We start from the raw sequence: 20,609 nt of genomic DNA, 5'->3' as shown, positions 1-20,609 counted from the left end.
GAAATAGAAAACATCATTTTACAATTAAGTTGAATCGGTGCCTTAATATTTACCAAAGGTAATGAGCATATGAAACAAAAAACGGATATGCTTTCCTCTAGGGAAGAAAAAGAAATATTAGAAGGAATTAGGATCAAGTGAGGACCAGATTATGAAGAACTGCAGCACATTAGGAGCAAACACAAGAGGGTTGGGACGTAAATTGTAAGTAGGCAAGAAAGAATTTCAACAGTCAATGGAAGCAAATAAAGAAAAGGCAATAGTGAAAAGAACCATTCTACCTTAAACCAAAGATGGCCAAAAATCACTGTAGTAAGTTGTAATTTAATCAAAAAGAGCAATTAGATGGCTAGTTTAATGATAACTTTCTAGTACTCAAATGATGTGCTTTCACATGACAACTACGCAAACTAATGAGCAAAGCTAATACCTTTACATCTATTCAAAACCCTCAGGAAGAGAGGCTTCAGCCACCTCCACATCAATAGTTTCTTATTCAGATGTCGCCATTTTTTCCCACTCTAGTTATGTACATCTGTTCATTTCCTTTTCTAGAGAGCAAATTGCTTCTATAGCCCAAATTTGATCCTTTGAGTGTCCTGCTGAACATTCCCTGTTGCTTTTCCATTGCTTGCAGGCAAAGCTCAGGAAAAGCCCAAATTCCTCAGCTCAAGATTCTCCTTGATTTTACCTCTATTGGCCTTTCCACCCTCCTTGGCTTTCACTTCTACAGTGGCTCTTTGCTCTCCAGCTAGACAGAAATACAATCCCTAAATAGTCCAGGTCTTCTCTGTTCTTTCTTTGCCCTGTGTGGAACATCCTCCCTCCTCCTGTCCACTTGGACTCTTCTCACCTTTCATAACCCAGGGTGTTCTAAAAGGAAGAGCTTTGCTTTTCTCTCCTTTGAACACCCCTAGAACACAGAATGGTGCCTTCAACATAAATTGTGTGCCCACTGTAAGGTTGGCCCTGGGAAGGTGAGGCAGGCTCCTCCCTCCTCTTGGCTAAGTCCCAGCCCAGTACCTGTGTCACCTAGGTAACTGGAGCACCTGCAGGTCACATCCTGGGCCTCCCCAGTCACATATCCCATCCAGCAGGGGAGAGTCCCAGGCCCTGAGGTCACATCCACATCCAGTGTGGCCACACCTTCCATCACTTGGCAACACCTTCTCCCCTCCCCTTCCCTACTTAACCCAGGTCAAATCTCAGCCCGACCCTTTTGGCCAGGCCTCTCTACCATGCACAGCAGGGACAACAGTTGGGTAAATAAACTTCTTTTCCTGCCTGAATACCACGTGGTGTTCTCTTCATCTGCTACCTAGTGAAACCTACCTATTTAATATACCTCACACCCAAAAGTAATGTCCCCAGATTCTACAAGCAGGTGCCATGGTTTCAGCTGTCACTTCCATTCCATTAATTCCATTGTTTTCTCCTTCCCAAGGAATCAGGATGTGGTGGCATTTGCCAACCTGCCATAGGCATTTCAAAACTAAGAAGGTGACTTGAAATTGAGACGTGATAGGAAGTGGTAGGCTGAGGAAAGAGGGCTTAACATTGGAGATGAAATGGCTGCCGGCCACTTAATTTGACTCAGTTGAAATTTCTCAGCTTAAAATTTCTCAGCCTCCATGTCCTTACCAGAAAAACGATGATCATTTTACTGGGAACCGCTATGATTACAAAATAACAGTTTTGTTATATTTTGTTTGCTTCTTTGTTTGTTTCCAAAGACATCCCTGATTGATTCTGGTCAAGGAGTTTCCTCATTGAGGCCTATTTTTATACCTTCAAATAGGTCAGAGTTATTATCTTATCCTTCCCAGGATTTTAGTAGTGTTGTAGCCCTTGAGATCAGAGTCATAGGTAACTGGTAGCATTAAAAGGTTAAGAATTTGTTCTTAATCAAACAGTAAGACAGTAATGGCACTACAAATAGAACCACATTTTTTATATTCTCATTTCCTCCCATGGAAATGAGCATACTTTTCATTTGCTAATGAACTACATGAAGGTCATAGCCATAGTCATATTGAAATAGATACTCATCAGGTAATGTTCTACAGAAGTGTTTATAGGTGGGATAATTATTCAATCAATCAAGTCGCTATTAAGTGAGTGCCTACTCTGCACACAGCTTTTTGTTAAATTATACAGCAGATTCAGAGAGGCAGAGGACACCTTCCCTCCATTTCAGAGCCCAAAATACATAAGCATACACTTCAGAAAAGTAAACAACTCTCTCATAATATGATGCCTAAATAGAATTCCCTGTGAAAATATAAACAATATGTCAAGTGACTCAGACATAAAGTCATGCAATAGACTGAAATCTAAACCCCAATCTTCAGCCTGGACTAATTCACTCATTCACACCTTCATTTCTTCATTCAACTACAATGGAATAGCCAAATGTTTGTTACCACCATTCCAGGAAGTCTTGGAAAGAAAGTCTAAGAATGCCGAGGAAAGTCCTGATTGGAAATTCAAGGCAGCAGAGCAGACAACATTTGAAAAACAGAAAGAAAGAAGCTGGAAGACTGGGTGAGTAGTGTAGTCATTCTCTGTACATCCTCAATGAAATTAATGTATTCATTAAATCGTAAGTTAGGAAGGAGTGTTTGACGGAAAATAGAAAATGATGGCACATAAAGGTAACCAAGATAGTGGGCTAAAATGTACACACAGAGAGAAAAAGGACCATGAATAAATAAGGGCTAGAATAAAAAGAAGTTACTGGAAGAGTTCTACATTTACAACGGCTCTGAATGGCCAAGAGATAAGGAGTGCTCCAATGAGATCTGTCTTAATTCAGGTTGCTATTACAAAATACCATAGATTATTTTTAACAACAACAAAAAATTTCTTACCTATCTGGAACCTGGAATAACCAAAATAAAAGTGTCATCAGACTGGTGTCTGATGAGGCTCCACAGTCTGGTTCATGGTTGATCATGTTTGTTTTAGTTTGTTTTTACTGAATCCTCACAGTAAAAATCCTTGCCTCTTCTGTCTCTTGCCTCTTTCATTAAGGGTCTGTTCTGATGGTATAATCATCTGTAAAGTCCTCATATTTTAATACTAATACTTTTTCTTCATTTATCATTAGGCTAATGTTTTATTCAGTGGCAGATATGTTTTCTTTTATTGTTGTTATTGTTCACTAATGTCCCGACCCGCAGGATGTCAACAAGGGCAGTGAACCTAAGCGAGAAGGAATGAAGGGACAAGAGACACGAAGAATGACAGCAAGACAAGGGTTCTGATCAAGCTGCAAATTTTTATTTTTCACACAGGGGTATTTATATGCTTGGAATAAGGAAGCTTTTTCATTGGTCGTTAAGGAAGCTTTTTCATTGGCCATAGCAGTGCAGGATGTTTGCTTAGGGCAGGGGGAAAGGGTGGTCGTTAGCAGTTGCAGGATGCTTACTTAGGGCAGGATGAGGGTCGGATTCTGTAAACTCAGCCTCAAGATGTTCCAGTGAGATAGTCAAGCCTATTATGTTGAGAGACTCAACTTTTGGCTCCCGACACACTAATACCTATTTCAGGATAGAAAAATAGAATTTCTTTGGTAAATAAAACAGGCTTGAGTCTTCTATGTAATATAAAATTTTTCTTTTATAGTATTCTAATATCATTTCTGGAAAAAAAATGTTGTTTTAATTCCATTGCAAAGTTGTGGACATACTTTTAGTGTTTTTTTTTAATCCTCCACTTCTCAAACATGCTCAATGTTCCCTGTCATGTATGGCATATTAATATTGTCTATCTAAATTTTCAAAGTTTGCCTACTCTAAGTGCTTCTCAAGCTAAACTCCATGCATGAATTACTCCATTTAGAACCAGACCAAGCTTGCCTCAAACACCACTTGGCCCCACTTCCTGTCCCTTCCATTTATGACCCGCCACTGCCTGCCACTGGGAAAGCTATGAATGAACTTTTGTCTATTTTTATCATCTTATTTAGATGCTTTGGTTAGCCTCCCAGTATTTTATTTTCAATAAGTAAGTCTATATTTTTTATTCTGGTTATAAGATAGAGTCATAACTTGGGCAATCAAAGAAAATTTGCCTTTTATTAAAAAGCAGATTTTCTAAGTATGAAAGGCTTTTGTCCATCTGCTCAAACTGGTGAGTTGGTAAACAACAGAAATGCATTTCTGAGTTTTTAGAGGCTGAGAAGCATAAGATCAAGCAAAACATTGTCTTGATGTTTTCCAAAGATGGATGCATGTGGAAAAGAAACAATGGAAATTACAAACAATAATAACATGTTGTATACTTTTTAAAAAAAAAACGTTTCAGCTTTCAAGAGGAGGACAGCACATGTTTTAGGACCAGTGTTACTTGAAGCCAAGCTTCTTTAGAAACTTGTTTTTCATGAGTGATGAATGAAGAAAGGATGCTGCTTCAAGGGACAGAGTAGGTGAGCAGATGGATAGGAACTAAGTACGTCCTAACTTCCCTATCCTCTGAAGCTGGAGAGGACAGCCCAATACCAGAGGGGAAGCAGTAAGGTAGATAAAGGACAGCCATTACTTAACATTGGACAGCATGATCTTTATCACTACTTCTGCCCAAGCAGGTGATTAGCATCATTCATGCCACATTTCCTTGTGCACTACATTAAAGCTAGATGTTTCTTATACAAAGCTTCAGTATTGCATGAATGAAAGAGCTGGAGCTCTGTCATACCATATTTACCACCATCATCAAACACAACATCCATATAACACATAAATAGTCAGTGTGAAGTGAAGGCTGTGTATTGTCTTCATCTAATAGGACCCAGGAACTTAATGCTTCCCTTCTCCCCACCAAAGTGAATGCACCATGCTGAAAGTCAAAGTGAGATGCAATCAGTGCCCAAATCACTTTAAAATGCTTTGATAAGGTATTATCAATGCCATTTATTTTTCCTGGAATTTTAGTAAGGCAAAAAGTGTCATCTTATTATCTTATTCCTGCATCTCTGTCTTTCTCTGTCTCTCTGTCTCTGACTCTGTCTCTGTCTCTCTGTCTCTGTCTCTGTCTCTCTCTCTCTCACACATACACACACATATACATACACACAGAAATAAAACTCAATTTCTGTACCAGATTATAGTGAGATAATATGGTTAAATAAGAACAGGACTCAGGATGTGGCTACCACTCTCTTTCTCTCCAGAGTCATGCCTATCTATGACATTTCCCAATTATTTATGTTTTTCCCTAATGAAAGGATGCCTCTTTGTGCTGCAATAGATAGTTCCGATTTTTTAATATTGTTAGTGTTAAGAGATATACACGATGGTACATATTGGAGGGTAATACATTGTGTTGAACATTGATAAACTAACGCAATTACCAGCAAGGTCAGAGAGTCAGCTAATTTAGAAATATCAGTCGTAGGGTTTTGAGTTGTGCCCTGGAGAATTACATCCACTTTATTACAGCAGGAGGGTGAGGAGAAAAACGGTGCATTAGGATTGATCTTTTGATCCAATTGTGGAACTCTGCCATTCCTTGTTTGACCAAAAATGCTTACCAAGCAAGAGAAAGCAGCACAACTCATTGAGGGCCAGCCCTTACAAACCAAACAAAGTAAAGGAATTCAGGTAAATAATGGACACATTGCTCGTGATCTTATTGGTATGAGAGTGTTGACACTGAAGTGCACGTTTGTCTTTCCTTTCCAGAATGTCATTTGCATCATAATATCAAATTAAATTGAACATTTTTGAACAACTTAAAGAAAAAAAATACCTTCATCTTCGCCACCTGTGCTGGTAAAAGTCTAACAAAACCTGAATAAAACAGTCAATATCCTTCTTTCGATAAGGGGGTTAACTTCACCTTCATAACCCTCAGGCTTTTCAGCTCTAGGAAAAGTAATATTTACTTTAAATATATTCCTCTATTTCTAGTTTGTCAACAAAGAATGTGGACTACCTAATTTACATTCAAACATACCTTTAAAAAACAAAGTATTTAAATTCATTCTGGAGCTGTAAGGCTAATTATCTGTTCACATTATTATTGTTATTCTAACATCATTTAGTTTAGCCCTCGAACCCAATATCCATCTGGTCTTGGCCTCAAGGACTAGGCTAATTTGACTGATTGTGTTAAAGTCAATCTGTATAACATCCTGAACCCAGGACCTAAATAGAGTTCAATTGAAATCAGATTCATGTTTAGCCACCAGGCATATCACAGGCACCCTCAAATTGTGTTACTTGAGGAAGGTGGTTCAAATGTGGGATCCTTGAATATGCAATCCCACTTGACCAGGGTGTTTCTCAGGAATCACTGACACTAGAAATGATGGAGGTATGTCTTGGAAGCCATGAGACTGACAGCATTTCAGTTCAGATTCTTACAATGGATGATACCAAAATGTCTCAAAACTCTTCCATAACTTTGTCATGCAGATGTATAAATGGCTTCCAAGCAACAACAGAAAGTTAGATTGTATCCAAAAACCGGTCCTTTAGGGAATTATATTTCCAAAACAGAAACCTTCTAATAGATGAATTTTTCCTCAAATGTTTCTAAGACAATCAAGAAACTGAGGTTAAAAAGAATGATGTTAGGGGCTGGGAAGGTGGCTCAGTGGTAGAGTGCTTGCCTTGCATGCATGAGGCCCTGGGTTCGATTCCTCAGCACCACATAAGCAAAAAGAAAAAAGCCAGAAGTGGCACTGTGGCTCAAGTGGTAGCTCATTAGCCTTGAGCTGAAGAGTTGAGGGAGAGTGCCCAGGCCCAGAGTTCAGGCCCCACGACCGGACCAAAAATAAAAAAATAAAAAGAAAAGAATGATGTTTCTTGTCCCAATTCCAGTTTTGACTTGAATCAACTTCTCCAACTGCAAGGGAATGTTCTAAAGATGCTAAATGGTAGAAAGGCACCATTGTTGAGAGGTTATAGATAATACTTTTCTAGTCATTAAGATTCAACTCATTGTCTCCCATCTTCAGACACAATCATCTGTCCTTGAGAATCTCATGTTTCCTCTTTTTTTTTGGGGGGGGAAGGTCCGGTTGTGGGGCCTGAACTCTAGGCCTGAGCGCTGTCCCTCAGCTCTTCAGCTCAAGGCTAGTGCTCTATCACTTGAGCCACAGCGCCACTTCCTGCTTTTTTCTTGTTTTGCTTATGTGGTGCTGAGGAATCAAACCCAGGGCCTCATGCATGCAAGGCAAGCGCTCTACCACTGAGCCAACTTCCCAGCCCTCCTCTTTTTTTCTGAGTTGTAAACCACGTGATTGGTCACTTATAGTCACTGGAGCATTTTTAACAGTTTAAAAACAAAAGTCTTGGAAGTGGTACTGTGGCTCAAGTGGTAGAGTGCTCATCTTGAGAAAAAGAGCTGAAGGACAGTGCCCAGGCCCAAAGTTCAAGCCCCATGACTGACAAAAAAAGAAAGGAAGAAAAAAAAAGAAAGAAAGAAAGAGAAAGAAAGAAGAAAGGAAGGAAGGAGAGAGAAAGAGAAAGAGAGAAAGAAAGAAAGGAAGGAAAAGAAAGAAAGAAAGAGAAGAGTCGAGGATGCAGTTAGAAATCTTACAATTCTATGCTGTGGCCACAGATTGTACTGGATGTGGCAAAGAGCTGACGTCAAGGTGATGCAGGAAGTCCAGTTCTCCACCTTTTGTCTGTGGGTTTAACTCCAAGGATGAGGCTGGGTAATCCCTTTGTGATGGGGTCAGCTCTAAGGGGTTAGTCACTTACATCCCCAAGGAGCAATGAGCTGATGGTGAGCTGGCAACAGAAAGATTTGCATTAGGAAGTAGATTACCCCAAACATCCCAAAGGTTTTACAACAGTATGCACATTATTTTAATTCTTTTTTTTTCCTTCAAAGCAAGTAGAAACTACTGGATGATAACTCAGAAGAAGCTTGGCTGGAAAGAAATCCATATTTAGCATAACAAAGCACAATCAATGGATAACAGAAAATACTTGGGAATAGAAAGCATATTTATGTAATCCATCACATACTACATAAAATACACATATATTATAAAAATATAATAGTTTGTAGTTGCATAAACCAATAGATTTGCCACAAATTATATCATGCTTTGAAATACTGACTCCCTTTAATTTCATAAATTTGAAATAACTTTCACTTTGTATACTAAGACTGGCATCGTAATATATTGAACATCACACCACTTGTCATTTATGGTTCAGGGGAATTGAACCATATGCCCATTTGGGGGTTAGTTTAGCAGACTGGTGCCCTTTAGTTTTAGCATTCTTTGTCAAGGAACACTCCAAAATGTGTAGAAGTAATCACTTGCCAAAAAGGACATTATTACTTTTCTTAGTCTGCAAAACAATATCTCCTTAAATAAATTATCTGAAAATACATCATTTAGGACAACCTCTTATTAGAAAATTTCCCTGAATTGTTTTTCCAAACATTGATAAGTTTACAGTAGGCTGACTGTCAATGTATTCATTTATTCATAGAGGCAAGCTCGGTGAATTCACTCAGGATGATATTGGCCATAGGACTTAGTCTCTTTTGAGAGTTTGTGGAGTGATGTTTATTTTGAGAATTTGTTGCAGGGAACGTGAGAAGAGGAAAGAAATAAACTGGATCTTCTGGCTGCGGAACCTCTTTAATGGCCTGCTCAGCACTGCTAATGGCTATAAATCCGAAGTGACTTCATCTTGCTAACCTAAGGCTTTGTATTTTTTTAGCTGTTTTTCTTCTTGAAGATGAGTAATCATTTCTTTAGTCACCATGCTAGAGTCTTTCTATTCAGTACCAGGCACAAAATATATTTGTAAATGAATAAACATGATTTTTCCTCCATTTCCTCAACCAAAATCTGATTACCTGATTTTTCACTGAAGTTGAAAAGAAGTATCTTGCTACTATTAATAACTTACACAACCAGTTCTGCTTTTATGGTGTCTACATTCAGGTACTTCCTAAAATAATTTTGTTGTTATTATTAAAGTGTTGTACAAAGGGTTTACCATTTCAAAATTCAGGTAATGTACACCTCTCTTTTGGACAGTGTTACCCTTTCATAAACAAAAGAAAGTATCAGCTTTTGGTTTCATTTGCTTTGAGTTTGAAGACATCTTTTTTTTTTCTTTTAAACAGACTTTCTGTTTTTAGAGAAGTTCTAGGTTCCCAATAAAATGGCATGGGAAGTACAAAAAATTCTCTTATATCATGTCTCTCCCTCAACGCTCAGCATCCTGCACCCTGAGTAGTGCATTTGTTACAACTGATGTGCCTACATGAGTACATCATCACCTTTACATCTTTACATTAGGGTTCATTCTTGGTAGTGTTCATTATACCAATTTAGAAAATATACCACGGCATGTATCCATCCTTACAGTATGAGGAGAGTAGTGTCTCTATTGATTGACTTTTCCCACATGTTATACAATAGCTATCATATAGGCAGTAACTTTTCAGACTGGTTTGTTTTCGCTTGACATTATATAAGCTCGTTTCTTTTTAGCACTGAATAGTGTTCCATTTCAGGATTAGACAACAGCTGATTCCTTTACTGAAGGGCATTTTGCTTGCTTTCAAGTACGAATGAAGTGATTACGAACAACTGTGTTTATGTTTTTGTGGCCACAGGTTTATTTGAATAAATATGGAGTGGTATCTGAAAAGTAAATGCTAGTAGCCTCAGATGCAATGCTTCTCTTGGTTCTGCTTTTGAAAATTACATTTGGGCAGTGCGATGATGTTACATTTGTCCATCTGTTTTCTGGACTTCTCATGATACATACTCCCTTACAGAAAGGAATGCCTCCAGTAAAATCAAAACGTAACTGGCATCATGTATAGAACCAAATTGTACTGGTACCAGCTAGAGTATGTTATTGGTTGATTCGGATTCTTCAGTGGGAAAGTATATTCAATAATTTTTCAGTGAGCATTTTTTGGCATGTACTTTATTTCTGGTATTTGGTGTAGAGACAAAAAAATATCATGGCCTGTGGGGGAGAATGATCAAAGGGGTGACATCGACCAAGATGCATTGTACTGCTTTTTACAACTCCTTTGTACAACTACTAAGAGATAATAAAAATATAATTTAAAAATAAAAAATTTGAGTGGTATGATTTCTGAATTAGATGATTTTATTAGTAACAATATATAACAATGTGTACATGCAACGTACCTTGATCATACTCACTCCTCCATTACCTTCCTTCATTTCTCCCTTCCCTTTCCCAAACCAGTCTCAACAAGCTTCATGGAGCCGGGCTCCTGTGGCTCATGCCTGTAATCCTAGCTACTCAGGAGGCTGAGATCTGAGGATGAGGGTTCAAAGCCAGCCTGGGCAGGAAAGTCTGTGAGACTCTTATCTCCAATTAATCACCAGAAAACTGTAAGTGGAACTGTGGCTCAAGCGGTAAAGTCCTCGCCTTGAACTGAAGAGCACAGGGACAGCGCCCAAGCCAGAGTTCAAGCCCCACTACAGACAAAAAAAAAAAAAAAACAAAAAAAAAAACAAAAAACAAAAAAACAAGCTTCATGGTTCCATTATCACACATGAATGTAAAGTATTTTGATCATATTCACTCTTCTTCATTCTATACATTTGCTTTCCTTCCTCCTACTAGGTCCTGTTTTACATTCTTTTACTTCATTATGTTTCATGTATGCTAATTGTTCAAATATCCATATGTATAAATACATATGTGTGTACATTTCTGCTATATAATTTTCTAGGATGTAAGCATGATGTATAGTGTTATGTTTTACATGGAGATCTATAATCTATTTTTATTTAATTACTGTGAAAGGCATAAAATCTGTGTCCAGAGTCTCTTTTTAAAACACATGGATGCCAAAAATTCCAGCATTATTTATTAAAAATAGGATCTCTGAATGGTGACTCCTTTGTACAACCAAAGATAATAAAAAATACTTTTAAAAAATAGAATCTTTCCCTCCAATGTTTGTTCATCAAAGATCAGTTGAGTATATTTGTAGGATCTATATCTGTGTTAATGATTTATCTATCCTTTCACCAATACTGTACTTTATTGATTACTTCAGTAACCCTTCAAATCAGAGAGCACCAGTCCTATAACACTACTCTTCTGCTTCAATTTTGTGTGACTGTTCTTGGTCTTTTGCCTTCTACATCAATTTGTTGAGATCCACAATTTAAGTTGTTAATATTAAGGTAGGTATTACATTGAATTCATAGAACATTTAACTGAACCTATTATCATGTTTCTTAAATAGCATATACAACATGGACACCTTGGACGAAGAGATGATTATTAATTACATCCCAGACAAGATGGAAATAGATAACATAAGATTTCATAATTTTTTTTCTAAAATTTTCTACTTAACACTTTCTGACCACAGTTGACCATGATAAGAGAAGCCATAGAAAGTGAAACTGTAGATTGGGGCGGGGAGGAGGGAACGTAAGAGAAAAACATGAGTAAGGCAATGAGTACATTTTTTTCTCAAGCATTGTTACCACTTCCCGTGTTGTTATCCTGCTATCCCTGCCCCAAGTTGTAAAGTTCATTTCCAATACACTGTCTTGTGGATATCATTGTTGCAATGGGTCATCTTGTGTCCTTGTTTCAACGTTCTGTTATTCCCTTCCCCTCCCCAAATAACAGAAATTTTTTGATTGCATATTTACAGTAGATTCCAGGCCATTTGAGAGAGAATATTTTTTCGGTCATGGGGCTTGAACTCTGGGCCTGGGCACTGTCCCTGAGCTCTAACACTTGAGCTACAGAACCACTTCACTGTTTTCTCGTGGTTAATTGGTGATAGTCTCACAGACTTTCCTGCCCAGGCTGGCTTTGAACAGCGATCTTCAGATCTCAGACTCCTGAGTAGCTAGGATTACAGATGTGAGCCACCAGCGACCAGAATGAGAGAAATGTTTTAATTGCCATCAAATTTTCAAAATTACTCCAAGACCTGCAGCTTTCATCTAGCGGTGAAATGTAACATTTTCCCTCTGACCTTAGCAAGAAAAACTAGAAAAATCTAGAAAATTAGAATTGCTTTTAATTCAATGAGGGAAAAAAGCTACAAGGTAATCAACTAATCTTAAATCAAAGGAAAGATAATCATGTCCAAAATGGCATGAAGTAATATTCCGGGTTCACTGTAGAGATCATGGGATTTTGCAAAACAACCTCTAGAATCAGCACTGGAGTGAAGATACACAAAACACATTCCATCTTTTTTTTCTTCATTATTTGGGCTATGACTTGCTGAAAATCATGTTTGCTCATAAAAGAAGATATCTTGGTTTTGACATCATTTTCCCTTTCACTTTCTATAAAAACTTATTATCTTCTTTATTTAGCATTGAGTTTTCATTATGTAGTGTTCTTCACAGGATAGCCTGCATGTAGACACTCAAGTTAGCACTGCTAGCACACTGTATGCACTGATGGCAATGCCTCACACACAACAGAGAAAAACTGACCAAAAATAACTGCTGAAGAAACTTGATTTCTGAGAATTATAAAATCGTGATTAGGAAAAAATCCAAACATATGTAACATCCAAATAATATTGAAAACCTGTGAGGTTTTTATTTTCTCTATGCATGTTATAGAATCCTTTCTATCATCAAATTGGAAAAGGTAACTACATATTGTAGCATTGAATTAGAGGTGATTTATACCAATATTGCTTATGCATGCCAACAAAATAACATCTTAAAAATAGAATTACAAATACAAACTATAAATATTGACTTTTCTTAAACCATAACAGGATCTGTGCATCTTTTACGAAAGGGACTCGAAACACTTTATAAACTTTGAGTATGATTTTGGACTCTAGGGGCGAATGACACATTAGTAGTCATTCTCTTGAGACCTCCATCCAGCTCAGGGACCAATCAGGTCCATATCCAAAGTACATTGTTTACGTAGCAGCTTATATAAATGGCACTCTCTGGCCTCTGACCAGGTGGAATGCTATAAATGGCACTGCATGATCTGTGATCCTCCTCCTTAAAACCCATCATCCAAAGGAAGTTCTGGGGAAAAAAAATCAGGCAAATCCAAATGGAAGCACATTCTTCTAAAGTCCTGTAACCAGTCCTTTTCAAAACTGTCAAGGTCAGAAAGAAGGCAAGTCAGAGACACTCTTATAGCCAAGAAGAGCCTAAGGAAACACAACAGCTGAGTATAATGTAGTATTCTGGATGAAATCCTGGAACTGAAAAATGCCATTATGTTAGAAACTAAGGAAATTTGAATAAAGTATGGATTTTGCTCAGTAATAATGTTTCAGTGTCGGTTCATTAATTGTAAAAAAATACCACATCAATATAAGTCATTAGTAATATGAGAAAGGTGTGTGGGATATATGAGAACTTTTACTATTTTTGTGATTTTTTTTCTATTTTGAAGTGTAAGTAAAGGAAATTTTACTCGTGTCCCAACGTATTTATTAGGCTTCTTGTTAATAGAAAAAAATATCGAGGGCTGGGAAGGTGGCTCAGTGGTAGAGCGTTTGCCTTGCATGCTCGAGGCCCTGGGTTCGATTCCTCAGCACCACATAAGCAAAAAGAAAAAAGCCGGAAGTGGCGCTGTGGCTCAAGTGGTAGAGCGCTAGCCTTGAGCTGAAGAGCTGAGGGACAGCGCCCAGGCCCAGAGTTCAGGCCCCACGACCGGACCCAAAAAAAAAAATATATCGATAAACATCTTGCTTTGAAAATAGCAATAAACATTCACCTCACTCAAATAAGAAAAATTAAAGAATGACAGTTTTCTCCTGAGAAACTCTTACTTGTTAGAAGAAGGTGGTATTCAATATTGGGGAATACATTAGAAATAAATTTCTTCAGTTCATAGATCATAGGACATCGTGTAAAATAAGTTAATATAAAGCTCTAGCATACACTTGTCATACAATAATGTAATACATAATCATAATGAGCAGGTTACATATTTATGTTTTTATGCAAAGAGCTATTTCACAATATACTTCCCATAGTAAAGAATTTTCACCATAGCCTATGAGTGACCCTTGTTATTGCCTCAGAGATGGTGGTCAAGAAAATTATCAAATTTGGTGTGAGAGGGGACGATGATAATAAGGAGTCCAGGAAACATTCACCTGTAAGATTCCTGGCATTGCATTTGTTTATGTGAATAAAAATGTGAAAAGTAGCAGGTGGCTGGTGTCAACTTATCTCCAAGAATCAAAACTCAAAATCAAAATCTGAAAAGAACTCAGTCTCCTGCTTACATTTGTCTTTGGGACTTGTCTTTTCCACTTTGCAACAATTTTACCACCACCTAGGGGCAAGCCAAACAAAGAGGGCCCTGTTCACTGTCATTCATAAATTATACACTCCCTGAATCAAAAAGACACTTATGATTTCAAATGATTGCTTGGCTTTTCTCTCCCAATAAAAGTCAATCATCTATGATATATTTCTTCTTCTTTTCAAATATGGTTTTAAAATATAAACTGACTTTTTGCAATCCACGAATATTACCTTTTTGCTTTATCTTTCTGTCTCTTTTTATATGTCAGCTTGTCAAAAACTTTTGCAGTTATGTTGAACACATTTCTACTTTAAAAAATAAGCCTACTGTGACCAAAGTTAATCATTTAGTTTTTTTTTTGTGTGTGTGTGTGTAAAAAGTTCTCCAAAGTTGAAATAATATTGGTCACAATCTTTTTATAATGCAAATGAATTAGCAATAAATAAAAAAATTCCAAAACTCCCTAAATTTCTAAAGAGGAAACCAAGGTTGTAGTTACAAATAATTTAAAAATAAAAATATCACTTGGATTTTACAGCCAATCTGTGGTATACAGCCAAAACTGTACTTAAAAGCATCAACTAAGAAGTTTGAAAATTACTAGGCAAAATATTCAACTCAAGAACTTGAATAAAGGAAAACCAAATAAAAAGCAGAAAACTCACACATCTGCCATAAAAAAGTAAGTTAAACATGATAAGAACAGTAAAAAATAGGTAAGCCTAAAAAAATTCTTTGAAATAATCATTAAGGTGTTTTTCCTTTAAAAAACCCACAATTTTATTAGCTATAATTGACACATAATACATGACTTGTGCTGAATTTGATAAATCAACATATATAAACTGGAGGTTTTGATGTACATATACACATATGAACTCATCATTATATTCCATATTCTTTTTTATATTTTTATTATCTTTACACAGTTGTAGGGAGGGAGGGAGGGAGGGAGGGAAAGAAAAGGAAAGAGAGAGAAAGAAAGAGAGAGGGGGAGGAAAGGAGGGAGGAGGGAGGGAAAGAGAGGGAAAGAAAGAGAGAAAGGAAAGAGAGGGAAGGAAGGAAGGAAGGAAGGAAGGAAGGAAGGAATTCACTGTATAAAGTGGACACTTGAATTAGAGGATCAAATAACTTCTTATGTCTTTGACTCTGTGTTTCCTTCCTAAACTTTCCATTTTAAAGTCTGTTAAAATTATATAAATAAGTTATAGGACAATACTCTGAAAGTGAGAATGCTTTTTGGGCTTCCTCTAAATGGCTTGAGCCTCTTGTGTAGAAATCACAGAATGGTATTCCAAACAATGCAGTCTCAGCAGAAAGCCATGAAAATATTGTCATTTGTGCTAAGTCATCAACCCTGTGGCAACATGAAAAACAAATAGAAATGAAGTTTGAGGGTATAGAGGAAGCAAGTTTTTCTATCAATTTCATCTGAGGGAGGAGGAGGAGGAGGAGGAGGAGGAGGAGGAGGAGGAGTGGTGTTGAGCCTTTGCTCTTTAAATGTGGTCGTTTAGGGTCTAAATTCAGAAAAAAATCTCTCTCCATTAATATGTATAAAAAGAAATCTATAGTGGTTATCATGAAATAGAAAGCAACCAGAAATAAATTCATTTAATAAAGGAAATTGAGTATGCTATATATATCCCTAGGTATTCCTGTTAAAAATATTTCATCAACTAAATCTAGTTACCTACGAGTATGGCAATTACACACTGAAGATTTAGGGGTGATGCAAATTTAGGGTTCAGTTGCAATCTCACATGTTTCTAACCAAATGCTTCTTGTGGGAAAGCAATCCCCTTGGCATTCTTTGCATGGTTGTGTTCAATCAAGTGGCAATTTATTCTGGTTTTTGTTTGTGATGGGGCTCATCATTAACTATCATTGCTAGTCCATCAGAGAAAAACACGTTAGTGTTCTCTTTCTTTTTCTCTTCAGAATGAACCTAAACTGTCAACGGTTTGTTGTTCCAGCAATGAAAAGGCTTGTGATGGTAGAAAGCCAGCTCCATCTAGCTGTCCTCTGCCCACATTCCATCAACATAAAATAATACATGTGAGCTATAGCAAAAAAAAAAGTCTTCTAAAATAGACTATTGCCAAATGGATAGGTAAGTGACCACACACATAAAAATACTTTCCAAATATGGATGCATATCCATTTGTTTCTAGTGTGTTTCCTTCCTTTTTTCCTTCCTTGAAAATAGACAGAGCTGCCCGTTCAGAAAGAACACTTATGAAGACTGGCATTACATTAAAACACATGCACAGATATGCACGCTTCAGCTTCTTCATTCAGTTTGAAATGAGGTTGTAACATTTCAAGGAAGTTAAAGGTAACCAGATTAAATGATCAAATAATATTACATCTGAGGTTGTTTATTGTGTGCATATGGGTTTTTACAAAAAAAAATGCTAAAAGAGTTCTCTTGAGATTTCTGAAGGAGGGTTCTCCAATCTCTCTTGTTGAAATCAATCTAAAAATACTTAGCATTGTGTAAATCTTGTGGTAGCCACATGCATCTTTATTAGGTCACGCCAATATTAAAGAGATTTACACGAAGAAAAGTCAGTCCTTGCAGCATATATTCCCTATGCTGTTATTAAATTACTCTTAAATTTGTAAAAGTAACAAACCCGATAGTTAATCTGTGCTCTTGGGTGAGGCTGAGAATTCTACTGTCACCGCATTTTTTTTCACTAAAGACTCATGCTAACATCTGCATGAATTCACTTTAAAACATTATTTCACTTCAAAGAGCTCTATATACATCTCCGAATACAGTGCTTTAGCACATTGTCAGTGCATTTGCATCAATATTTTATCTTGCTCTCACCCATCCCTACCCTCTCATAACAAACAATAAAGTAGAGCAGTGGAGCTATTTAACACAGCTTGAGTTCAGCAAGCCCTTTCCACTATGATCTTCATGCAAATATTAAAATGCATGTTCAGGGGCAGAAGAATTTTCCTACAATCAGAAAATAGAACCTTATCCATTACGCAGAGTTTAAAACTTACCACACCCTTACCCCACGTGCTTTGGAGATTCCACCATGTTCTGTTAGCCTCAGGATCTTTATTTGTACAAGTAGTAGCATTGCTCTTCAAGAAGAATGAAAAGAAGGAAGTGACAAGCAGAAATCTACACAGAAACTGCCTTTCTCTTGAGGCTGAATGTCACACATCATGCATTTATTTACCCACACAATACAGTGTCGCAAACCTACTGTCTAGAGAAATTCTAAGGTGTAATATAGCCTTAAGCTCTAATGAAAAGGCATCTTAAGTTATATTATCCAGGCAACTAGAGAATGGTGGAAGGCATCTCATTTCTACCAATAGTTCTCTTCATGGCGAAGACATATGCCTTTGTTCAAAGTCACTGATAGCCACTAATACTATAGCATGGATTCTGTGATCAGAACACCCAGCAGAAGGAGAGGCGTTGATAGACAGGAAACAGGGCTCCTGGCAATGAGAAGCACTCATTAGAGCCCAACCACATGGAGGTGATGGTGAATGATAGGCCGATGGTACAGAATGAACTGAAGGAGCAGACACCTAGAGTCTGGAGCTAAGCATCTACATTGACTCCCAGTAGCACCATTTCTGGCTCGATAACATGAGCAACACATGTCACAGATCTGACTTCATATTTCTTCACAGCAAATGAGAAAAGGATTGATGCAAGAATTAATAGGGTTATCTATGTACAGGTACATGGCACAGGCAGGACACTCAACATTTTATAGCTACTTTTCCCTCCTTTCTTTGGGTAAAACATATGCATGAAACAGAGGACTATGGGAAGAGAGTAGGTGTCATAGAAATAGAGAGAAAGAAGTTTAGGTAATCTAAATTCCAACAAATAAAAAAAGAAAACAGGTAAATGAAGTCCATATGCTTCAAGTCTAACACTTACATTTCAGACTTGCATAGGACAAGGATTAACTCTAGCTTAGACCCAAATCTCAAAAGAACTTTGGTTAAATTTACAAAAAGAGGATTGTATAGACCATTCTGAATACAGATTCTAAATGTTTATACAATACATATCAAGTATACCCAAAACTGATGTGCAACTCTACATGTTCTCTTACCTGATCGAAGTTATCCACATAGTTAAGGCAAACAGTGTTCATTCTTCATATGTGTTCATATGTATGCATATATACATACATATGAATATGTACATATATACATGTGATTTTAAACTAGCTGTACAAAGGAGCTGGTATTCAACAAAGCAGTTTATGAATACACTGCATCATGATCAATGTCATCTTTTCAACATTCTCACCCACCCTCAACCCATCCCTTTTTCCCTCACTTTTCTTAATTTTGGAGAGTATGCATTGAATTTTTTATTGTATTCTCCCTCTTCTACTCTTCATTCATCTACCCCCTCCCCCTTTCCGCTATTACTTTTCAAGTACTTGCTTCCAGGTGTTTATTTTGTTGAATTTGGATTTAGCCTAATGAATTACACTGTTTGAGTTTTCCCCTGAATCTACTGTATTTCAGTTAACACATTTGTGCATTTACATATGTATGATGTAACACATATTATGTACCTGCAAATTACCCAATGCATTATTTACTTATATTTTTAAACAAATTCTAGCTTCCTCATATGAGAGAAAACATGCAACCTTTGTCTTTCTGGTCCTGACTTACTTCACTTAACATCATTTTTCTCATATCATATTTTCTCTTTTCACTTTCTAAACACAACTTTAAATGGTCTGAGGCTTCATAAAAACACCACTTTTTGTGCAAAACTAAAACATCCCTTACCCTAACGTACTCTATGGATAAATTCAAAAGAACCCATTAGAGCCAGATACAGAGACATCCACATACAACACCAGCACTGGAGAGAACAATGAATTTGAATGCAGCCTGAGCTACACAAGAAGACCCTGTCTCCAAAAAGTAGAAGAAAAACAAAAGAATCAGGTAGACATGCTATAACTGAAAAAAATTTCAAAATAAAATTCTAAGTATTTCCTAAACCAAAATTCAAAGCTGCTACAAACCTGACAGAGAAAGCATCTCTCTGTTCATATTGATCTGTGTTTACAAGATTATTACTCTGGAACCCTACAAAAGGCAGAAACTATACCTGTTGTTATTGCAAACTATAGGAAAGTTGACCAAAGCCCAGCATTTTTAGGTTTTAGGGTTCATCTATTTTCCAAGCTCACAAAGTGGCAGTACCACTCTCTACAGCGATGTGCCCCATAGGGCATGAATAAACAGTCTTTCCATTCCTAAAATTCCCATTCCTAAATATCCTGAGTGCTGTTACTACAGATTCTTCTCCAAGCTAACACTGATATCTTTTACCATAACTTACATCCCTTTGTCTTCATTTAATTCACCATAATCCTTCATTTATCTATACATAAATTCTCTTTAGTCTTCTTTATAATTTCCCTGAACTTACAATAATTTCTTTAATTTTCAATTTGCATTTTATTTATTTACTTTTTGGTACTACTCTTTTGACTACTTTAAGTAGTCATCCAAAGGAGTTGCAATTTAACAAAGCAGTTTGTGAATACATTATATCTCTTTTGTGTGTGTGTTTCTTTTTTTTTATTTCCCCTTCTTATCCCTTCCCATCTCCCCGTCATCTCCCCCCCCACCTCCCACCCCCGCCAAAATTGTAAAGTTCGTTTTTGACACAACGACTTGTACATCTCATTGTTGCAATGGGTCCACCTGTATCCCTATTTAAATGATTTGTTTTTTCCCTTCCCTTCCACAAATTATACCAACATCAAATACAGTGAAAGCAGGGGTTATATGATGGGTGAATACAATATATCTTGATCAATGCCACCTGCTCTCCCATCCCTCCTCTCCCCACCCCTTCCCACACTACTAAGTTTGTAGGATTTCATTGGATTCTTACCTGCATTTTACCCCTCTTCTCCTTTTCATTTGTCTACCTCTTTATATCACATACCTTTTGAGTATCTGTTTCCTGGTGTTTTATTTTGCTGAATTTATATTTTTGCTTTCTAAGGAATTACACTATTTGAGATCTCTGTTGAATCTACAGTTTCAGTGAATGCATCTGTATACACTTGCATGCCACCCAATGTGTTTACCTTGTAAACTTGTAAGCTTACAAAGTTTGTAAGTTTGTAAGCTAAATCTAGGGAAAATATGCATCCTTTGTCTCTCTTGGCCTGACTTACTTCATTCAGCCTAATTTTTTCCAAGTCTTTCCATTTCTTTACAAAAGGCACAATATTATTCTTTCTAAAGAATGAGTAAAATTCCATTGTGTGTATATACTACATGTAAGTTTGAATGACTTTAAGGAGATTATTTGTGGGGAAATGT

The sequence above is a fragment of the Dipodomys ordii genome, unplaced genomic scaffold, assembly GCF_000151885.1.
Source record: "Dipodomys ordii isolate 6190 unplaced genomic scaffold, Dord_2.0 Scaffold1, whole genome shotgun sequence".
NCBI lineage: Eukaryota > Metazoa > Chordata > Mammalia > Rodentia > Heteromyidae > Dipodomys > Dipodomys ordii.
The sequence above is the reverse complement of the archived record's forward strand: the minus strand, read 5'-3'. Positions refer to the sequence as shown.